The 20,130-nt window shown below is 38.0% G+C and overlaps 1 protein-coding gene across 2 annotated transcripts in view; it reads left to right on the forward strand.

Moving 5' to 3' along the window:
• LOC124163423 (adenylate cyclase type 2-like) overlaps positions 1-20,130 on the forward strand; it is a 579,364-nt gene that overhangs the window by 262,638 nt on the left and 296,596 nt on the right. The gene's annotated exons all lie outside the window — the stretch shown is intronic.

Here is a 20,130-nt window from a genome sequence, read left to right on the forward strand (position 1 = left end):
AAGTGCATTTTCCCCGTTTTTTTTCTACAAACCCGGCCGTGGGAGTATGCAGAAAACTGAAAATGCATTCATTTATTCTAGAGTGAAGTTTTATTTTCATTGTATTCTCTTTTCATACTATTCTCTTATAGAGAAAATTGAATTTGCCATTGTTACTTTTCGAAGCTTTACCCTTTTCACGTAGCCATTAAGTGCTGTTATGGAAATATTCTCCGGCATTTTTTATGCAAAAAGAAATGAATACCGTGATGAATGCAGATAAATACATCTTTAAATGGAGTTAATGAAAATTTACCCAGCTCTCAGTAATGAATCCTTGAGAGTACGTAATAGAGATTTCATGACGATAATTACGCGCTCATCGATCCGTTTAGCTATTCAGCCAAAGATGGAAATATTCCCATTAGAGCCACTTGTTTATTCTAGCGTAACCCATGGTTTCAATCACGTTCGTTTTTCTTCCATGAGCGTAGATTGCTTTTAACTAGAGTGCTGTGCATAGGTAAATTGTATCTCCTCTTGGAATTTATGGTCTTTCAGACCTTTTGAACTGCCAATTACGGCTTTCTTAGCATACCTGAATTAGAGTAATCCCAAGGTTCGGAACACTTCTCAGGATAAACAGACAGAAAATTTTGATCTAAATAGATAGAGTTCGATAAAAATAATCATTCGTAGTTGGAGTCACTTTTTAAAATTTACTATCAGTTTTGAGTATCCAAATCAGTATGGAAAAAGAGCGAAGTAGTTACCGTTACTTTACGTAACATTTTAAGGAATATTCATGTAGGGAATGAATTGCTGCAGAGTTAAGGCCACAATGTATACGCACTGCATAAATTATTAAAATTAAATAACATAGTACAGGTACACACTCAAATGTAGGCATCACGCAAGGATTGAAAAAGGTCCAGAGGAATACTATGGTTCTAGTTTAAAGACCAAATAATGAAGGATGTTAAAGTTACGATAAAATGGAGATGAAGGCGGAGATACGAGAAGAATAGAGAGGGTCAACCATTCAAGCTGCTGCCTAACAATCTTAGGATTGAATAACAGAGGAGGAAGCTCACTTTAAGTTCTATGGTGAAGCAAGTTGGTTCGGTGGCGAAAAGTTTTGAGTCTTCTTGATGTTTCTGTCTTCAGCGCTAGGATACGTCGGGGACATCCATTTATGCAGTTTAGTTTATTTTATGATGACATGTTTTATAAAATTAATATTTCTAATGAATTAAACCGTTGTACTCAGTGATTCAAGCTGGGGCGGATTAAGGTAATTTTGGAGGGGGGGTTCATTACTTTTGGCGAAGCTTCGGTGGTATGCAACACCTTACAGCGCTAATGTACCGGAGGTATGACATTCCTAGGCAACTGCTGGCTTTAATATTCATTAATTACTTTTATAGTCATATATTTTATAATTTTTCTGGAAATTAACGATGGGATCACAACCTCCACCATTCCTTAATCCGCCACTGGATTCGACCCGAAGGTTTGTTTGAATGTTAGAAGGAAGGATAGGTTATGGTAGAGGTACATAGAAATAGTCGCAAGGTTGGTGAATTTCACTCATTCAGGGTATGGGGGAACGAATTCCCGTCCTTGGGTCACCTCAAACTTTAGTTTTCTTTATGTTTCAAACAAGGTTTTCTTTATGGGTGTCCCAAGGTATTATCCGGAATTTGGACCCAAAACTCTGTGATAAGCGCACAGGTGCTAAATTGCTAGGTGTTGCCAAATTAAAACTAATACCATTTTGTAACTTGAAGAAAATATAGTGAAATCGAAACCTAGGTAGGAATAATTTTTATAATCGTGTAAAATTACCGGTGTTTATTTCAATATGGAAAAATTCCATTCCATCACGCTTGGATCTTCGGATTTTGTTCAATCTGATATGTGATAATGTCATGTCCTAGTTACGCCACTGGTGCGCTTGAAATTGTACAAATAAGAGGGCTGTTTTTTTTTTAAGTAAGGGCCGTCGTGCCGTACACTGTAGTAGTTCGCGCGTCGTCCGTAACGAGTGTACGCGCCACCATTCCTTGCGAACAACCACATATCAGTTGCAGTTCTGTGTCCAACCTGTACCCTTTACTGCGGATCTTTAAAATGCATAAGACTATTGAATCTCTCGCCGCGTGTCTGATTCGGTCAGTGACACGATTTTTGACAGAAACATGTCGGCTTCAGAAACATTCACCGTCAGATTTGTGAAGTGTATGGTGCTAATGCAATGAGCGAAGGTAAAGTGCAGGAATGAACCCAAGAGTTCAAAGATGGCCGCGAAAGTTTTCACGACGGTGATCACTCAGGTCTGCCATCTTTGATCACAAACGTTGTTGTGATGCAAAATCATGGCAACGGTGTTCAGGGACCGGTGCCGTGCTTTGCTAGTGCACTTTATGAAACGAGGAATGACGATCAACTCAGAAGCCTACTGTGCAACCCATGGGCGTACCCAGCGAGGGGCAGGTGGTGGAATTTGCCCACCTTAGAAGCAAAAATCGCCAAAGTCTTTAAGCAAAATCAGTACTGAATTGAAATGAAAGTATTCAACAAATTTTCTTTAAAAATGATATATATTAGTATAAGATATGTAACTAAAGTAAAACTGTAGAAATAATCTCATAAATCCCATGGTTTGCCCCCCTCGATCATGGCTTGCCCTCCCTTTATGTTTTATAGTAATGATCCTGGGTATGCCCATGGTGCAACCATGCCAAGCTCCGACGCGGCATTCAGAACAAAAGATGCGGCATACTGACAAAGAGAACTTTTACTCCTTCACCGCAATGCAAGCCCTTGGAAATGATTGACTGTTTTGGCTGGGAAGAGTTAGATCACCCACCGTACAGGCCCGACCTTGTTCCGTGTGATTTCTACCTTTTTCGGTACTTAAAAAATCATCTTGGCAGGAAGCGCTGCAACGGAGACGAAGACCTAAAGGCGGCCGTGAACTCGTGATTGTCAGAGCAGGCGGCAAACTTAGTTTTAACGTATGATAAGAGCCTAAACAAAGAAGGAATTATGTAGAAAACTAAAGAAAAGTATGAAAATTATGAAAATAAATGAATTTTGAAAGAAATGATTTTGGTGGTTTATTTTATGTATGAAAAACGGCCCTTACTTAAAAAAACAGACCTCGTACTTTTATCATGCACAGGAAAGCAAGGAAATTTGCTATTATTACTTCACTCTTTCTGCCCGGGTAGGTAGTGAGCCAGCAAGTAGATTCGTAGGTGAATTGCGGAACCTCGCGGTCAGCCGGTGTAGTTGTTCCGTCCGCCGCCAGGGGCGCCCTAATTCCCAAGAGGAGGAAGGCGGGGGAAGGGGGGAGTTGATGTTATGAGAGAGTAATGTTTTCCCCATTCTACACCCTCCCCCACAAAACAGCCTTATCTGCCACCTGATGCACGCTCCGCGTCCGTCCTTTATTTACGAGCGGGCAGGTGCCGCCGCTGGCCGCTTGGGGCCTCCACCGGCGGCGCCTCCATAACGAACGACCACACGGCGCGGTGGCCACGCATGAACCTAGACGCCTCGCCGCGCCGGTCACACTCACCTAGGACAGTGTCCCAGTCCTAGAAGAGGTTAAAGTGGAACCTTTCAGGCTGTTTACCACGGGGCACGTAATTGTATATGTTAACACTTCATTTATTCCTGAATATGGGGTGGAATTGCGCAAATGCACGAACCAAGGATACTCTATAGAGGAGGCCCAATTCCATCCCATTGTGGACTGATTTTCGTTGCCACTTCGGTCGTATTTAAATTGGTTTTCATAAATGTCCGCGGTGCGGTGATGAGTGCAATCCGATCCTCTGTTTTCCAATTTTTGCAGTAAAATGTTCATAATTGCGAAGAATAGCATTGAAAATTTATGAATTTCATTGGTCACATCATCTTGTATGTCAATTTCGATCTCTTTGTCCGTCAGCGACGTCGGTGGCGACTTTGTAAACCCATTTCAATGCAAGGAGGGTGACAACACATTTAGAGGTCAACTTGAGGATCCTCTATTGTAATATTCGTGGCGTGAGCGAATTAGAGCTGGGGCTATTTTGCCATCTCACGTCCACGCATTCTCGCATGTGTTCTAGCAATTCATAGCTCTACTCGACGCAATTTTGACTGCGCCTTCGTACTCACATCAGATTGTGCAAGTACGTACCCCGTTTAAAGCGGCCTATAGAATTGGCGACGCGATATGCATTATTCCCCTTCAAATCAGAAAGTAACTTTGCTCCAAGTTCTTAATCATAACTCAAAATGAATGTATATCCTCAAACTGAACATCCCAGGACTTTTTTTAAGGGAAAAATAAAAATAGACACGCGACTAATACTTTTCACATTCTTCAAAAAACATGGCTGATAACATAGTAGGTAGTAATATGTATCGCTGCTCTTGATTTAAGGAGTGAGAAGCGTATGGGTACAAGTATTTTTTTCTAAACGGAGGTAGCTACAAAAATTGATAAAATAAATATAAAAACTTTGTGACCAAGGATACGAGTGAGTCTCTCTTCTGTGCTAAATTCGAGTGGAAAATCAAATGAATTACAAAATATGTGGTTGATCTCCTTTGTTTTCTTTACCTAATATCTGTACCTAACTCTGTACAAAAAAAAAAAGAAACCACTTGCTCCCCTTGGCTTTTCACCCCCTAAATTATCATGGAGCAACGATTCTTAGCTTTTTAATCTTAGTCATTATTGACGACATCCAATGAAAAAAATTGATTTCATGCCATTTCTTATCAATGCAGAAGTAAAGTGCTTTAACTTGTGATTATAGTTTCAAACTGAGTTTTTATTGGACCTTTATAAACTGTATAAAAGTAATGAAACGAAATACTTTTGCCTTAAGGGTTAATAAACGGTCCATGTCCTTATCAGCAAAAATGACAAAACGACCTCGTTTTCTTTCACGGATTTACTTTCTTGGTACGACATGTTTCAACCTCAGGAGGTTATTTTCATGTACATAAAATGAAAATGACCTCTTGAGGTTGATGCATGTTGTACCAAGAGAATGCATCCGTGGAAGAAAACGAAGTCGTCTTGTCGTTTGTGAACTTGAACTTTCACAAAGTTGAGCCGGAAACCGTTGAATACTTATCAGCAAGTATTTCAACCCTTTCATAATTCTACTATATTACATCCTTAACCACCTGCTCATTGAATCTCAACCGAGGTATTCCTCTGCCATTCTTCGCTTACAACTTCCCTTTAACGATTGTTTTCATCAGACCATCGTGTCACATGGTGTGGCCAATTTAGTCCAACGGTCTTCTTTTATGAGTTTCCAAAGGACGTCTCTCTTGCTTTGCTTCATACTTCCAGGTTACTCACACGTTCTATTCATTTCACATTTATCATTATTCCGTATCACCACATTTCGAATGCTTCAAACCTTGATTTTTTTTATTATAATTCTCCTCCAAATTATAAAGATAAACAGCTCAAATATCAACTATTTTGAAATGCCCTGATGAGGGATTTGTATATGAGAATTTATTAACTGTTTCTCGTAAAAGAAGTAAGGTTAAGTTTACCACGTTAGTGTTTACAATTGAAATAAAATAGGTTAACCATTTTTATTTGTATTAATTTTATTAAATTTAACTAATCAAACAGTTTCAGGGTTAATTATGAGAAAATTTTCCACGGTGGAAATAAATTAAAATTGCGAGTTCCGCTTTATGAATTTTATTCATAACTTAACCGGATTTCAATACCCAATATAGATGATAATTCGTAAGAATCGAAACCCAGGTCTTATTTTAACAAATATTCATAACGGAAACATTCGAAAGTTAATTTATTTCCATCAATTATAAGATTTATTGAGATCCATTGTCAATGGTTGAGTTTGAAACTTTAAAGCAACAATGTACTTTTCTATTGCATTTGTAATAATATCAAATTGAATGGCCGCACTATTCTTCTCCTATAAACCGAGTCCATTTGCCCCTTAGCATTATTCCGCTCCATTCTCGCTGCTATCTTTCCGCCCGCACCTTGCCATCCATGCACTGTGGACGCGCTGTCCCAATCTTGTGTTTCGGCGTGAATTTATGGAGCGCATCTGAGGCCTGGACCGTATCCCGGCTGCTGTAGTGGGAAATGTACGCTCTTTGCTGGGAATCCCTATCTCCGCGGGAGCGTCATCGTGAGTTTAGCGCTTGCGGTGTAGCTTAACCCGAGTCGACCTAATGCCCTGAAAGCCAATTCAAGAGCGCGCTCGGATAGGTGGCAGTGAGATGTACCTATCACGACTCACATTTGAATATCATACACTCATCATGCATTGGTTTAGAAACTGAAGACGAAATCACGCGGTACCTGGAGCCGTATTCTAGACTTAAATTTCAATAAATATTTGCCATTGTCCGCTGTTATAACATTTATTTTGACCTAGGTTTCGATTTTACTATATCATCTTCAAGATAGAAATTGAGAAATGGTTTCTCTTGTACTGCCATGCTAGCGTTATGAATAAAATCCGAAGATGGAGTGGATTTTTCCATATTGATTTTCATAATAAATTTTATGATCGTGAAAAAATGTAAATCTTTATTTTAATATGGAAAAATTCTATTCCATCACGCTTGAGTCTTCGGATTGTATTCTAGAACTTTACTCATGTCTTGATCTTGACTTCATCTCGACATGATTGGCGCGTAGGTTTTACGACAAATCAAGAATCCCACAGCTCGCTCACATTATGCTTAGCAGCAGATAAGCTTAGATCCCACTGGTACTGAGTCGCCAAATTACCAGACTTTCGCCGCTTTATTCTCAAATTTAAAATATTAAATATCCCTACCACCACGGGTTCTTCGTATTCCTCTTCTCTTTCTTTCTCTGCAGCTTAATTCCCTTTCGGGGCCGCTGTTCATAACTAGTCACCTCCAAGTCACTCCATCCTGGGCATTCCTTTCAATCAAACCCTTCTCCCTCAAATCATTCTCAACGCAGTCGAACATTTCATCTTCTCGGACTGATTGTCGACGAGTTGACTTTGTGGAAGTCCATATATAGTAATAATCGAAACAGCAGTAGTAATTTTCCACACTTATTTTAGTCTTAGGTACTAAACAACTCTTAATTACTCTTAAACATGCTAATCTTGAACGCTCCACCTACAATGCTACGATATTTTATCTCACTAATGCTAACTTATCATGAGCAGGAGGCCTCCTTGAGTGACAAGATTTCAGTTTAATGAATTGTTTTGTAATTTTTACAGCTGAAGGCTACCAAATTACCAAGAGCTGTCCGAGAAAGCTCTTGGAAATGATGCGTAATCATTGAAACCGGTCGAGTAAGATTAAAAAAGTGTGGACACTTACTACAGCAGTTGCAATTATTACTATTTCATCTTCTCTTCGGTCTTCCCTTCGCTCTCTCTTCCCTTCGAATTCTGATCCCGATATAGACCTCATCCCTTCTTAAAATATGACCGAACCATTGCATCCTTCCCTCTTGCACCTTTCTTAAGAGCTCCACGACTCCTGTCATCTCTCTTATCGTCTTATTCGTAATATTATTTCTTCTTACGTCCCCCATAATCCATCTCAGCATTTTCTTCTCTGCCACATCCATTTTCTTTGGACTGTCTTAGCAGGCCAGGTATACTGCCATATGATAGTGCTCGCAGCACAACTGTTTTATATACGTTTCCCTTGATCTTGTTCCCAGTCCTGTGATCACGCAACACCGCTGACACTTCTTTTCTCCAGTTTCTAAACCCTACTTGGATTCTGTGGTTCACCTCTCTCACGACCCCACCATCCTCAGATAGGTGCTATGATATTCAAATTCCCCAAATTGGACAAATATATGATTAAGATGACTTTTGAGAAAAAGGTTGAAGCGATTGAATCCATTCAGTTTCTTTTCGATACTTACTTGATTTTTTTTTACTTTATGCCTTGGTTTACTGCATATTTATTATGAAATATTTAGAATTATTTAAAAACCATGACTGGAAGTTTATTTAATTATCTAACCTTGAATATAACCTCCATATATTTTTAAGAGGCTTTATTGATTCGTATAAAGTGCGACATAAATACTTTGAAAATATAAAATTTTTAGCCTTGAAAAAGGTAGAATTGTGCGTGAATTTTATGTTTAGGTAGCCCCGTACGAATCACTTCTTTCTCTGCGTTTCAACTGTTCTGAAGGAATTTTGATCGTTTCAGTTTTATCAAGAGCCATAGTTGCAGTAGTAGTCATAGTATTTTATCCATGCAGAGATATGAACAGATGCTCGGAAGTGTAGCTGTTTCCCATTGTTCGCGTCCTACTGGTTCAAGGATGGCAACGCGAAGAATGAAATTATAAGAAGAGAGGAACCATCAAAGAGTGTACGGCGGAGCGTGATATTGAATCGACGCCAAAGCCGCGCTCAGCTGTGCTCGTGGAAATTTCATTCAGGTCGAAAACCATGGCAACGGATTTCTCGCGTAAATTTCCCCGCGAGAAAACATTTCCCTCACGTTCGCAAAAATTCACGCAAATCTTGTGACTCCTGGGAAGCTTATGTATTTCTATGTTGACCTCGTCAAAGCAATACCACGGTCCAAACCAAAATGAAATCTTAGTCTATGCATAAATATATGTCTATGCAAAGAAAAGGATAGGAACATGTAATGGAAAAAAGGAAATGGAAAAGGTCTGTATCGCGTCAGTCTGTCTACATTTAGCGTGTCATACTTTACGGGTAGGTATATCTCAGTCGTAGAATAGAACATTTTTATTATGCTTTAGGATTAACCCATGAGAGCAAAAAAATTGGAAAATTCAGGAAATGTTCTAAATCTTAATAGAAGGTATTTTGACAAAAATAAGGCTTTATGGAGATTATTGCTAGGCTAACAAGTAGTAGATATTTATACAAAAGACGTAAAATATTCAGTACTAATAACACAAAAATATAAGTTTTAACTTAGACAGTAATGAACACACACATACACATATACATTTATGTAGAAAGTTTTTTTAACATTACAACTTTAAGATAATAACTCTAATGAGTTGAGGAGACTGAATTAGCTGAACCAAGTGCTGCAGAGCTAATCCCGGTATTCTTAAATTAGTGAAGAGCGACAGTCTCTATGTGGACCAAGTTCGGGCTATGCTCTCCGGCTGTGGCGCTGTGCGTACGATTTGGACTGCTCTTGGCATCATATGCTCAGCAGTCCATACCACCTTGTCCGGCATAGTCCTCAAATTTCCACAGGGAAGAATGACGGGCTAAAGCACTCGATCGGAAAGCGGGAAATCCGGGGATAGGAAGAAAGGGATAGGAAGAGCATCCAATGGAAAAAAGGAAATGGAAAAGGTCTGTATCGTGTCAGTCTGTCTACATTAAGCGTGTTACTCTGTACGGGTATATCTCAGTCGTACAAAGTATACTGGCTAGTCCCGGTATTCTTAAATTAGTCAAGAGCGACCGCCTCTGTGGTTAAAGTTAGCCTGTGATAGTTTTTGATGCGTTCGACGCAGAATCTATTTTTAAACTTGATCCCAGCGATGTAGCTCGACATTGTGTGAAGTTTCGGGAAAAAAACGTGCAAAAACGGAACAAAAATAACCTTCCCCCAAAACGGGAGACAAACAGTGGCAAGCTACGATAAATTCCTGTCTCCCCACTGCAATGGATCTCCTTTGATAAAACAATAACAGGCGCACCTTTTTGAATGGCAGGAGCGCCATTACGATAGGCGACAAGGTAACGACCGGACCGCCGCGGATAAATCAAGGGTAGTGACATCAAAATCATGCTTCAGCTTGACGGACAAATCCTATCAGTCCCCTTACGCAGATGTTGAGAGATTAGTTCATTAAATAATTGAGTGTAGGATCCAATCCTGGGATTATTGACCAGTGATGATGGTAGCGCAGCAGAGTCAACCTGGCTGTGGAACAGGCAGGTTAGCACTGCTAGTCTATGATGGTTAAACTTCTACCTCAGCGTGGGATCCTCATTGTAAAACATATATTTCAAAGCTCGAAAAAGTTCAAAGAGCGGTTCAAAGAAGATAATTCCTGTCTCCCCACTGCAGTATTTCTCCTTTGCAAAACTATAGCAACGAAAAACAGGTACAACACTATGAAAGGCAACAGCGCCATTACGACTGGCGACAAGGCAACAACCGGTAGCGGAGCAGAAACAAACTGGCAATGATACAATCAGGTTGACACTGCTAGTCGATATTGTTAAAATAACTAAGATTCCTTTTATGTATTACTACATAAGGGGACTGCGAGGAGTTGTCCGCCCAGCTGAGGCATGATTTTGATGCCACTGTTTTCGGTTTTCAATATCAGCAGTGCGGCTATGAATAAAGAGCGATAGAATTATTTTCAGTATATGCTATGTAACATTAGCAATTATGAGGAATGAGCATTCATCAGAACTTATATTGGAATAATATGGAATATATTGTATAGGATGAATATTATAGAATTGAGGCATGGACAATGACAGCCGCGGAGAAATCAAGGTTAGAGGCATTCGAAATGTGTCTCTACAGAAAAATGATGAGGATCAAATGGATCTACCGAGTTAGTAATGGTGAAGTCCTAAGAAGAGTAGGAGAGAAGAGAAGCCCCATGAAAACCTTAATGAGAAAACGGAACAACCTTATAGGCTTTATCTTGACACCTGATGGTTTGAATCGTCGAGGGACAAGTGGATGGCAAGAACGGAAAAGGAAGACCGCGATCGAAGAATATGGAGCCAGTGGAGTAGCCAGGAATTTCGTTCGGGGGGGTTCGGGTTCCATTCAAAACCAGGGGGGCTATGCTCGAAATTTTAGTCGTGCACGACTTCATTGTCGTGTGCGACTATGCTTAAGATTCCACGAGGTTATAATTCCGTTTTGGAAAAATTAATTTCAATTAGAACACAAGTAATTCGTGCGTTTATAACGGTTGAACAAATAACTTACAGCGGACTTAATCGACGGCTTACGAGGTTTTGTGCGGGAATCGCCAAGATCTTCGGCATTGACGTATGAAACAAAAGGAGTGCTCGTAATATATTGTAGAAGATTGTCTACAGGCCATTAGCTATGACTTCGATGTGATAATTTTACTCTCCAGAAAATAATTTAATTGATAAAACACTATTTCTGAGTTTTGATCAACATAATTCCAAGGCATTTTAACGCCTAATGTTTTTACAGCGCTTCGTTTTTATGCTGGAGGACCTTACCAGTCATTCGTTGGGCAGGATGAGTACACTGCTATATATCAATCTACGGCTGGCAGATGCATTACCGAAGTGACTCATGCCATAACGCGCAATTAAGGGTGCGGTTCAAGTAGTGATTATTGTTGGTAGAAAATTCTAGGATTGATTTTAACATATATTTATCTTTATGTATACTTGTGATGCTAACACGAAAATACTGAATTTAATGCTGGGTTGTATGGGTCACTTTCGACTTGAGTCTACGATTTATGGCATTTCTATGGCAGAGCGAAGTGATTACATTTAAATGGAGAAATAGTTGATCTAAATTCAACTACAGTAAAGGACAGAGGGAATTTCATTCAGCGAAGCGAAAGTCTGTAAATCAATGCCTTTAAGGAATATTTTCACGAAATATATGACAATGTTTAGCACTTTTCGGACCATGCTGACAATTTTAAATTATAATCAAAGACGCTAGAGACTTTGGAGCCACTTAGTTGTATGTTCTTTATAGTTTAAATGATTGAATAAATACTTGAAACGTAAAAATTACGTAGTGGGAGCAGTGCTATCTTTGCCTATATTACGATATGCGTTCCAATGGTGTTAGGTATAGTACATTATCTATATTCCATCATTTTTCCGAATGTAACATATAGCTTCGCTTTTAAATTACCTATTACAAGAGTCGATAGATATCTTCGGTTGACTCTTGAGGTTTGGTCCCGAAATCAAATTATAACATAATTAAATTTTCAACAGAAGCGAATGGGACGCTAAGTGGGATTGATGCACTGCTATTGAAATATGTTCATGGACATTTTGATAACTTTCTACTTAACATCAATACCCTTCGTGAGCAGCAGAGAATGGGATTTATAATGAACTAGCTGACCCGGCGAACTTCGTACCGCCTAACAATCAATGAACTTACAGTTTACTTACACCATTTATAAATCAAGAGCGGCTGTATCGTTCTTAATCATGTTTAATTTATTATAATAAAATAAGGATTCAAATTCAATAAAACTACGTAAATGAGTACCAAAATTGCTTGTCAGAAAGACATTTTCTTTATTGAATCTACATGGGGTGGATCGGAGCACGTTTACGCGGATTTTTTTCAACAAATTTTCTTACGTTTTAGCTTAAGAAATTTTGGGCATTGTGGTTTAATAAAGCAGTTTATGAAATAAAAATTATACTCATTCAGTTGTTGGCTATTTGCGTTATTAGCTGTAAAAAAATGTTTTTAGGTCCAAGTCTGTTGCATACACTTGGCCCTTTCAGAGGGCAGGTTGACACAACCCCAGACCGACGCTTGACTGATGCTCAAAATCGTGCAAGAAAATCCCCTATGAAGCAGCATTCGCATTAAATGACTTAAGGCGCGCCAGTTTTAGTATCTCTATTTGGAAAAAATGCACTGCGTAAACGTACTGCATGCGTAAACGCACCACGGTGAGCCGTACACATTCGGGTTTAATGTCTTGCGTCAACCACCTTCTGATAAACAACAGTTTTTGTTTTGTATCAGGCGCAAGATGAAGCGGATGAAGCTAAATAAATATAGCGAAGCAAAGCAGTGACGCAGCGAGGGGAGGCTTTGGGGGATAAACCCCCCCCCCCCCCCCCCAAGAGCTTAGAGAATTTTTTTATGAAAGATTTTGTTATTAATATTAGGGGGACGGATGACTAACAAACAAAACATATTTAACAATTCACACAGCCACAAAAACCACTATTTTGAACCATTTATCTTAAAAAAATGTCTGGGGGAAGTGCCCCCACACTTCCCGCTTACCTTAGCGAGTTTTCTATACCCTACAGACCCGTGGTATTAGCTGCGCCCAAAACCCCCTATCCTAGCTACGCACTTGAAGCGAAGGAAGAAATACAGAGGATGGTTTATCGACTCGTGAACATAGCACGCTAAATTGACCATGAGAAAATCATGGGTTTTCATTAGCACATGATCACAAACAGCACAAAAACTGAAAGAATGACCATGCGATTTTTTAATCGTTATCACGAATGCATAACGAATTTGAAATTGGATACGTTTAAGCTCAAAAGGGCATATGAGTTGAGATCATGGAATCTACGGAATGAGGACTTCCTAACCTTTGAGTTTTCCTTTGAGTAAAGTTGCGTGAATCACATTCATCACCAATTTTTTAATGATCACACACGTTCCGTTGGATACTATGGTTGGTTTAGGCTTCGAAAGATCATGAGCACAGAAACTACATTTTTCTGTAAATCGTGCCTTGGTAAGCCAGGTGCGTCCAAGGACTTAAAATATTCAGATAGATAGTTGGTGATTTCGTCTTCGTTTGTTACACATTTAAAAGATTCAAATCCATGCAGAGTACGAACTATTTGAATTTACCTCGTTTTAGTCATCCACATCTTCGTTCTTGCTCGCTAAATCAACCATCTTTGATTCGGAACACGGACATTACCGTTTGTCAACAATTGCTTGGAGATTTGTTTACAAACACGGTAGTGAAGTGTCAACTCGAGCTGGGCCACGGCTGGGCTTACAATCAGCTCGAATTAAATTTTAAAAATGTAATTTCAATTTAATTAATATTTTGAATAAATTTAGTAATTAAAATGTTATATTGTTACTAAATTCAGTTATTAAAGTGGTAAAAACAAAACAAATTATTTAATTTGTAGTTTTGACCGACTTATCAATTGTTGTGTTACTATAACTCCTAAAAGCATGCCCATAGGAAATAGATGAATTTTTTTTGTGAAATTATCCTTTTTTTAATGGCCTATATGTTAACCCCGCCTGAGACGAATCCAAAGAACCAAATCTCATTGAAATCGGTGCAGCCGTTCTCGAGTTATAAGTGTTCTAACTAACACGATTTTCGACTTTCTTTTATATATATAGAAGTAAAAAGAGGTAAAGAAAAGATAAAAAAGAAAATCTAATGAAAGTAACTCTCCTACCTTCGTAAATACCCTTGCGAGCATTCGTTCATGGGCACAAAAAGCACTGCTGCAATTGAAAATGCATCTTGCTACCACATTTCAAATGAATGCAAATGGCATCACAAATATCGTCACACTCATTGACGCTGCTACCGGTGCTCACGAATTTCGTTTCAAGCAATGCTGACTTTACTTCATCATACTAACCAAACACCTTACGGGACTTAAAAATAGGTTTCCTAATTATAAGGCCATTGAGTACGTACCGTGTATTCCAACGGAAGAAAGACGCAAATAAACAGAATGACTGCTCGAAACAAGGAAACATTTAATGAATTATTCATCATAAAACTACACACATTTCATTTCAACACTGGTAAACCTTCATTCCTTCAGCAGTATATCATAAATTTAAACTGATTCAGTATATTTAGTCCGAGTTATATCAAGGCTAAGCTATTTGAAGTAACATGCAAATGGTTACAAAATGCAAACATTAACACTTCCATGAACGTCGCACAAGAAATTGATATTATAAACCGTAAAGTATGTCACACGAGTTCACAATCACAACACTAGCGATGATTCCTTCTATGATATCCACGTAATTTATGCTTTCGTCAACGAATGTATTTTAAATGGCCCAAAATGTGATTGCAAGCGACAAAAAGATTTCCTAATTAAATAATTACCCTTTTGGAAGTCGTGGACTTACGGCAAACAATGAGACAAACGATGTAAACAAGCCGTGGCTGAAGATGAACAGTACATTGTTACAATACTAATAAAAATAATTTTGTCACTACTAATCACAGGAATATAATCATTACAGGCGCAGGTAAACAAGTACGTAGCACACAAAATCCTCTTCAAGACAGTTATACTCTAATATTCCGATATATTGAGCACCAAAAGTTAGCGATATTCTTCCATCGACGACTGTTGAACCCTTGAATATAAACGCTTATTTACTTAGGCTAGAAAAAATCCGATAGAAAAACAGAAAAATCTCCGAACACGAACCACATCGCCCCAACTGGAGTAAGAAATTGAGTCCGCAGTGTAATTAAACATCGTAAATATCTTACAAAACTGTGATCAACCCTTTTTAACTTCTTCCCGGGCTGCCGAGTATTCTATAGCGTTTTCGCAGTCTCATTTGTCACAGAAATTTGCTGTTGCTATTTGCAATTAGCTGTTGTTTACTTCTCGAGCGCTCGTTTCTGCGACGTTGCCACGCACCCTTCGTGTCACTCGAGCGATCTATGTCGCACTCGGCCGACTTCGTCTCAAGCATACCGATCTCCGCTCGACTCGGGATACCACTCGACATCACCACTCGCTTCGTTGCCGAGCGCTCGGATAAGTCGAGCGGTTTCGAGCATAGACCCCCAGGGGGGAAATTTTTGAAAAACGTGGCATTAAGAAATGGGTTTTAAACTAATTTTAACATTTTTTCATAATCGAAAAAACTTCATTTGTGAAAGAAATTTTCAATTCATGATTTTTCAAAAAATTATTTTCTTTTATGAAGGAAAATAATATTTTTTTTTATATTTGGCGGGGGGGGGAGGAGGGGTCCGGAACCCCCGAAACCCGCTCAAAAATTAGCTCATTAAAAAATTGAGTGGAGAATCCAATCTTGTGATTATTGACCAGTGGTGATGATGAAGCGCTGGGAAGCTATAAATTTCATTGCTAACATCATCGTGAAATTAACTCCTGTAAACAGCTCTTAGCGTAGCTTATTAGCTTGTAGTCGGTAAAATTCGGCCAGTGAACGTTCCCTCTGGCGGTCTATAATAAACACAGGAGGTTCTGTGGTTTCATAATTTACTTAAAACTTTTTTTTCAATTGTGATGAAAGGACTGGAATGTTTTTAGATGATGACTTAATAACTGGAGTTTATAATTATTGCAATTGATTTTCTTCTACTCTACGCAATTGTCTGAAAATCATATTTTTTTTAAATCTGAATAACTCATTCTTTTGTCCGAGTTTCCTAAACAACCAGTAATAATTCCAATGTAAAATCTTCCCTTTCGGATGATTTTCCGGGAATTTTAAATGAATAAATGTTCTTCTTCCAAAAGCAGATTTTTTAAAGTTCTACTAGCGGGAAGGAGGATAATCTGGCAGGACAACATCTTTCGAGTATTGCAAACATATTATGATGCACCGTTTCTATTCCAAACGACGTAATACTACGTATAAACTGTTATCTGTGTTCTTACATCAAAAAGATTCTCATGACACTAGAAAGAAAAATTGAGTAATATTAAATTGAATTTCTGTGGAATTCGGCATAAAAATCCCAATGTCCTTGAAAGGCAGACCTTAATTCATAAAATGTATGCCTTGCTGTAAATATTTCTGCCGATGAAATTTTTCTAGTTCCACGGTGGCAGCACCCGAATATGTCCATGATTACATTCTTAGGAAATTTTTTTCTGCTGGCTGAGTAAAATTCTCTACTCCGGTAGTTTTATTTGGGCATTCAACCCATTTAGCTGCGGAGAAACGTTACTTCTTTCTTTGTTGCATTCCGGTCTCTGGCGCTGATGGAGAAAATGCTCGAGAATTCTTCTGTTTCGTGAAAGAATCCATGACGATACATATCTTTAAAAAATTCCAGCTAAATGCGATGATTCAATTTGGCATAAATAAATTCGCTTGAGAAACCCTTTTTAATCCCCACGAAGCCGTTGATACTATAGTTTAAAATACATTTATCCTCATTATTATAATCATTTTGCCCACTGAAATCATATTTTTTTAATCTTAAAAGCTCATTCTTTTCTCCGAGTTTCCTAAACAACCAGTAATAATTCTAATGTAATATCTTCCCTTCTGGATGAGGTTCCGTGAATTTTAATGAAGTTTTTAAAATGAATCAATATTCCTCTTCCAAATGCAGATTTTTAAAAGTTGTACTGGCGGAAAGGAGGATTATCTGGCAGGAAAATATCGTTTGGGTATTGCAAACATATTATGATGCACCATTTCTATTCCACACGGTGCACTTACGTGGCGTTCCATCATTCTTGAGTGTTACTGATTTATCTACTGGAACACCAAATAATAGCGTTCAGGCATTTTATTGCCATCATTATATTTTATTTTTGTAAATGAAATATTTAATTATTTATGATATATCAACATATGCTTTTAATCCAAATTGATGGTAACTAAGTTAGATAATAACTTAGTTACTATCAATAAACAACCCTGTACAAAAATAAAGCATGTCAAAATTCTTGTCTTCTTTTTATGATTATACTAGCTGACCCGGCGAACTTCGTACCGCCTAACATTCAATGAACTTATAGTTTAGTTGCACCATTTATAAATAAAAAGCGGCTGTATCTTTTTAATCATATTTGATTTATTATAAATTAAATGAGAAAATATTGATGAAATAAAAATTATACGCATTCAGTTGTTGGCTATTTGTGTTATTAACCGTAAAAAAATGTTTTTAGGTTTAAGTCCGTAGCGTAAACTTGGCTCGTTCACGGGGCAGGTTAACGCAACGCTAGACCGACGCTTGACTGATGCTCAAAATAGTGTAAGAAAAGTCCCTAAGAAGCAGCATTCGTATCAAATGACTTTAGGCGCGCCAGTTATAGTATCTCTGTTTGGAAAAAATGCACTGCTTAAACGTGCTGCATGCGTAAACGCACCACGGTGTGCCCTACACATTCGGGTTTAATGTCTTGCGTCAAGCGCCTTCTGATAGACAACAGTTTTTGTTTTGTTATCAGGCGCAAGATAAAGCGAATGAAGCTAAATAAAAATAGCGAAGCGAAGCAGGGACGCAGCGAGGGGAGTTTTAGGGGGTTAAAACCCCCAAGAGCTCAGAGAACTTTTTTATAAAAACTTTTGTTACTAATATTAGGGGGACGGATGAGTAACAAACAAAACATATTTAACTGTTCACACAGCCGCAAAACCCACTATTTTGAACCATTTATCTCAAAAAATAACCGGGGGAGGGCCCCCACACCTCTCGCTTACCTTGGCGATTTTTCTATACCCTACAGACCCGCCAGTATTAGCTGCGCCTATCCTTAATTCCTAGCTGCGCCCTTGAAGCGAAGGAAGAAATACAGCTGATGGTTTACCGACTCGTAAACATACCACATATTGTTTCCATGAGAAAATCATGGGTTTTCACTGACACATGAGAACAAACATCACAAAAATGCATTTGCATGACCATGCACTTTGTTAATCGTTATCACGAATGCAACACGAATTGGAAATTGAGTACGTTTAAGCTCAAAAGGGCATATAAGTTGGGATCATGGAATCTTCGGATTGAGAACTTCCTCATCTTTGAATTTTCCTTTGAGTATAGTGGCGTGAATCACTTTCATTATCAGTTTTTTTAAATAACCAAACACGTTCCGTTGGATAGTTTTGGTTGGTTTAGGTTTCGAAAGATCATGAACACAGAGCTTACCTTTAGCTGTAAATCGTGCCGTGGTGAGCCAGGTGCGTCCAAGGACTTTAAATATTCAGATAGATAGTTGGTGACTTCGTCTTCGTTTATTACAAAGTTAAAGGATTTGAATTTATGCAGAGTACACGGACATTACTGATATTCAACAATTGCTTGGAGATTTGTTTACACACACGGTAGTTATGTGTTTGCTGACAACTCAATTCGAGCTGAGCTTACCTCTAATTCAATTATTTTAATACTATTTTAATATTACTTTAATATTTTTAAATTTTAACATGTTAGAACATTTAAATTTTTTAAATATTGTTAAAAAGATCAATCAATACATTAGTAAAAACGAAAGAAAGTCTTATTTTTTTCACCGTCTTAACAATCAACTCCTAAAAACATATCTCTATGGTAAAGTTGATTTTTTTTGTGAACTTTTCCTATTTTTTAATGTCCTATATGTTATCCGGGGCTGAGATGAATCCAAAGAGCCTAATGTCACTAAAATCGGTGCAGCCGTTCTCGAGTTATAAGTGTTCTAACTAACACGATTTTCGACTTTCTTTTATATATATAAGATTATCGTAAAAAATATTGTTTGTAGCCTTTAATTTTGTTTATGTATCAATATTATACACACGTTTCTCATTTAAAGCCCTGAGGATGTTTCATAAATAAACCAAAATGTCAGCATAAAAGTTTTGCATCATTTTGACCTAAACTTCAAGATGCACATAGTCATTAAAAATAGAGGTCACGACAAGGAAAAAAGTTTATGATATATATGTGTTAGTATATTTATTTAGAAATTCGAGCATTGAATGTGTTTTTATTCTGAATTTCCATTGACGTAATGAATGTAAATATGCTTTAACGTGTCAGTTTATACTATTCTTTCTAGAAGTTTTCAATTTACTTTCCTCTTTTCATTTATAATTTAGTATTTCCATTTTTTGATCGAGTTGCGGTGATTGTAAATAATACAATATCTCATCGACACATATTGGTCTTGCTTAAAATGTGTAGACATGATTTTTCACCCCATACTCGAATAAATCTTTTCAAACTTTAAAGGTATCATTAACGCCAAATTGGATCCCCACCTCATATTACTTTCATCTTAAGATTTACTTCGAAGTGCAGATTCCAGGGCATGAATTTAGGAAAGTCAGTGTAGGTAATTGAAGTCTCGTGAAGTTTTTCAGTCAGTTTGTCCTCTGGTGAACGTAAAGACTTAAATTTCATGCAAGGAGTGGACTTTACTCTGCCTTTTAAACTGAGGTTGTGGCTTTTTGATTTTTAAAGGTGATACATATTTATTAAAATACATAAACTTTTACGTTCGTAGACCCATTATTGCCTTCTTGTGTCAGTTTCAATGAGACTCGATGACTTTATTCAAGCACAGGAAATTCAAATTGGACGTAGGGAGAGAAAATGGCATAGCAGGACAATTCATTCGTACTAAAATACTAAACTGCTCCCATGGCCGTGACTTCAGTGTCGTC

The sequence above is a fragment of the Ischnura elegans genome, chromosome 8, assembly GCF_921293095.1.
Source record: "Ischnura elegans chromosome 8, ioIscEleg1.1, whole genome shotgun sequence".
NCBI lineage: Eukaryota > Metazoa > Arthropoda > Insecta > Odonata > Coenagrionidae > Ischnura > Ischnura elegans.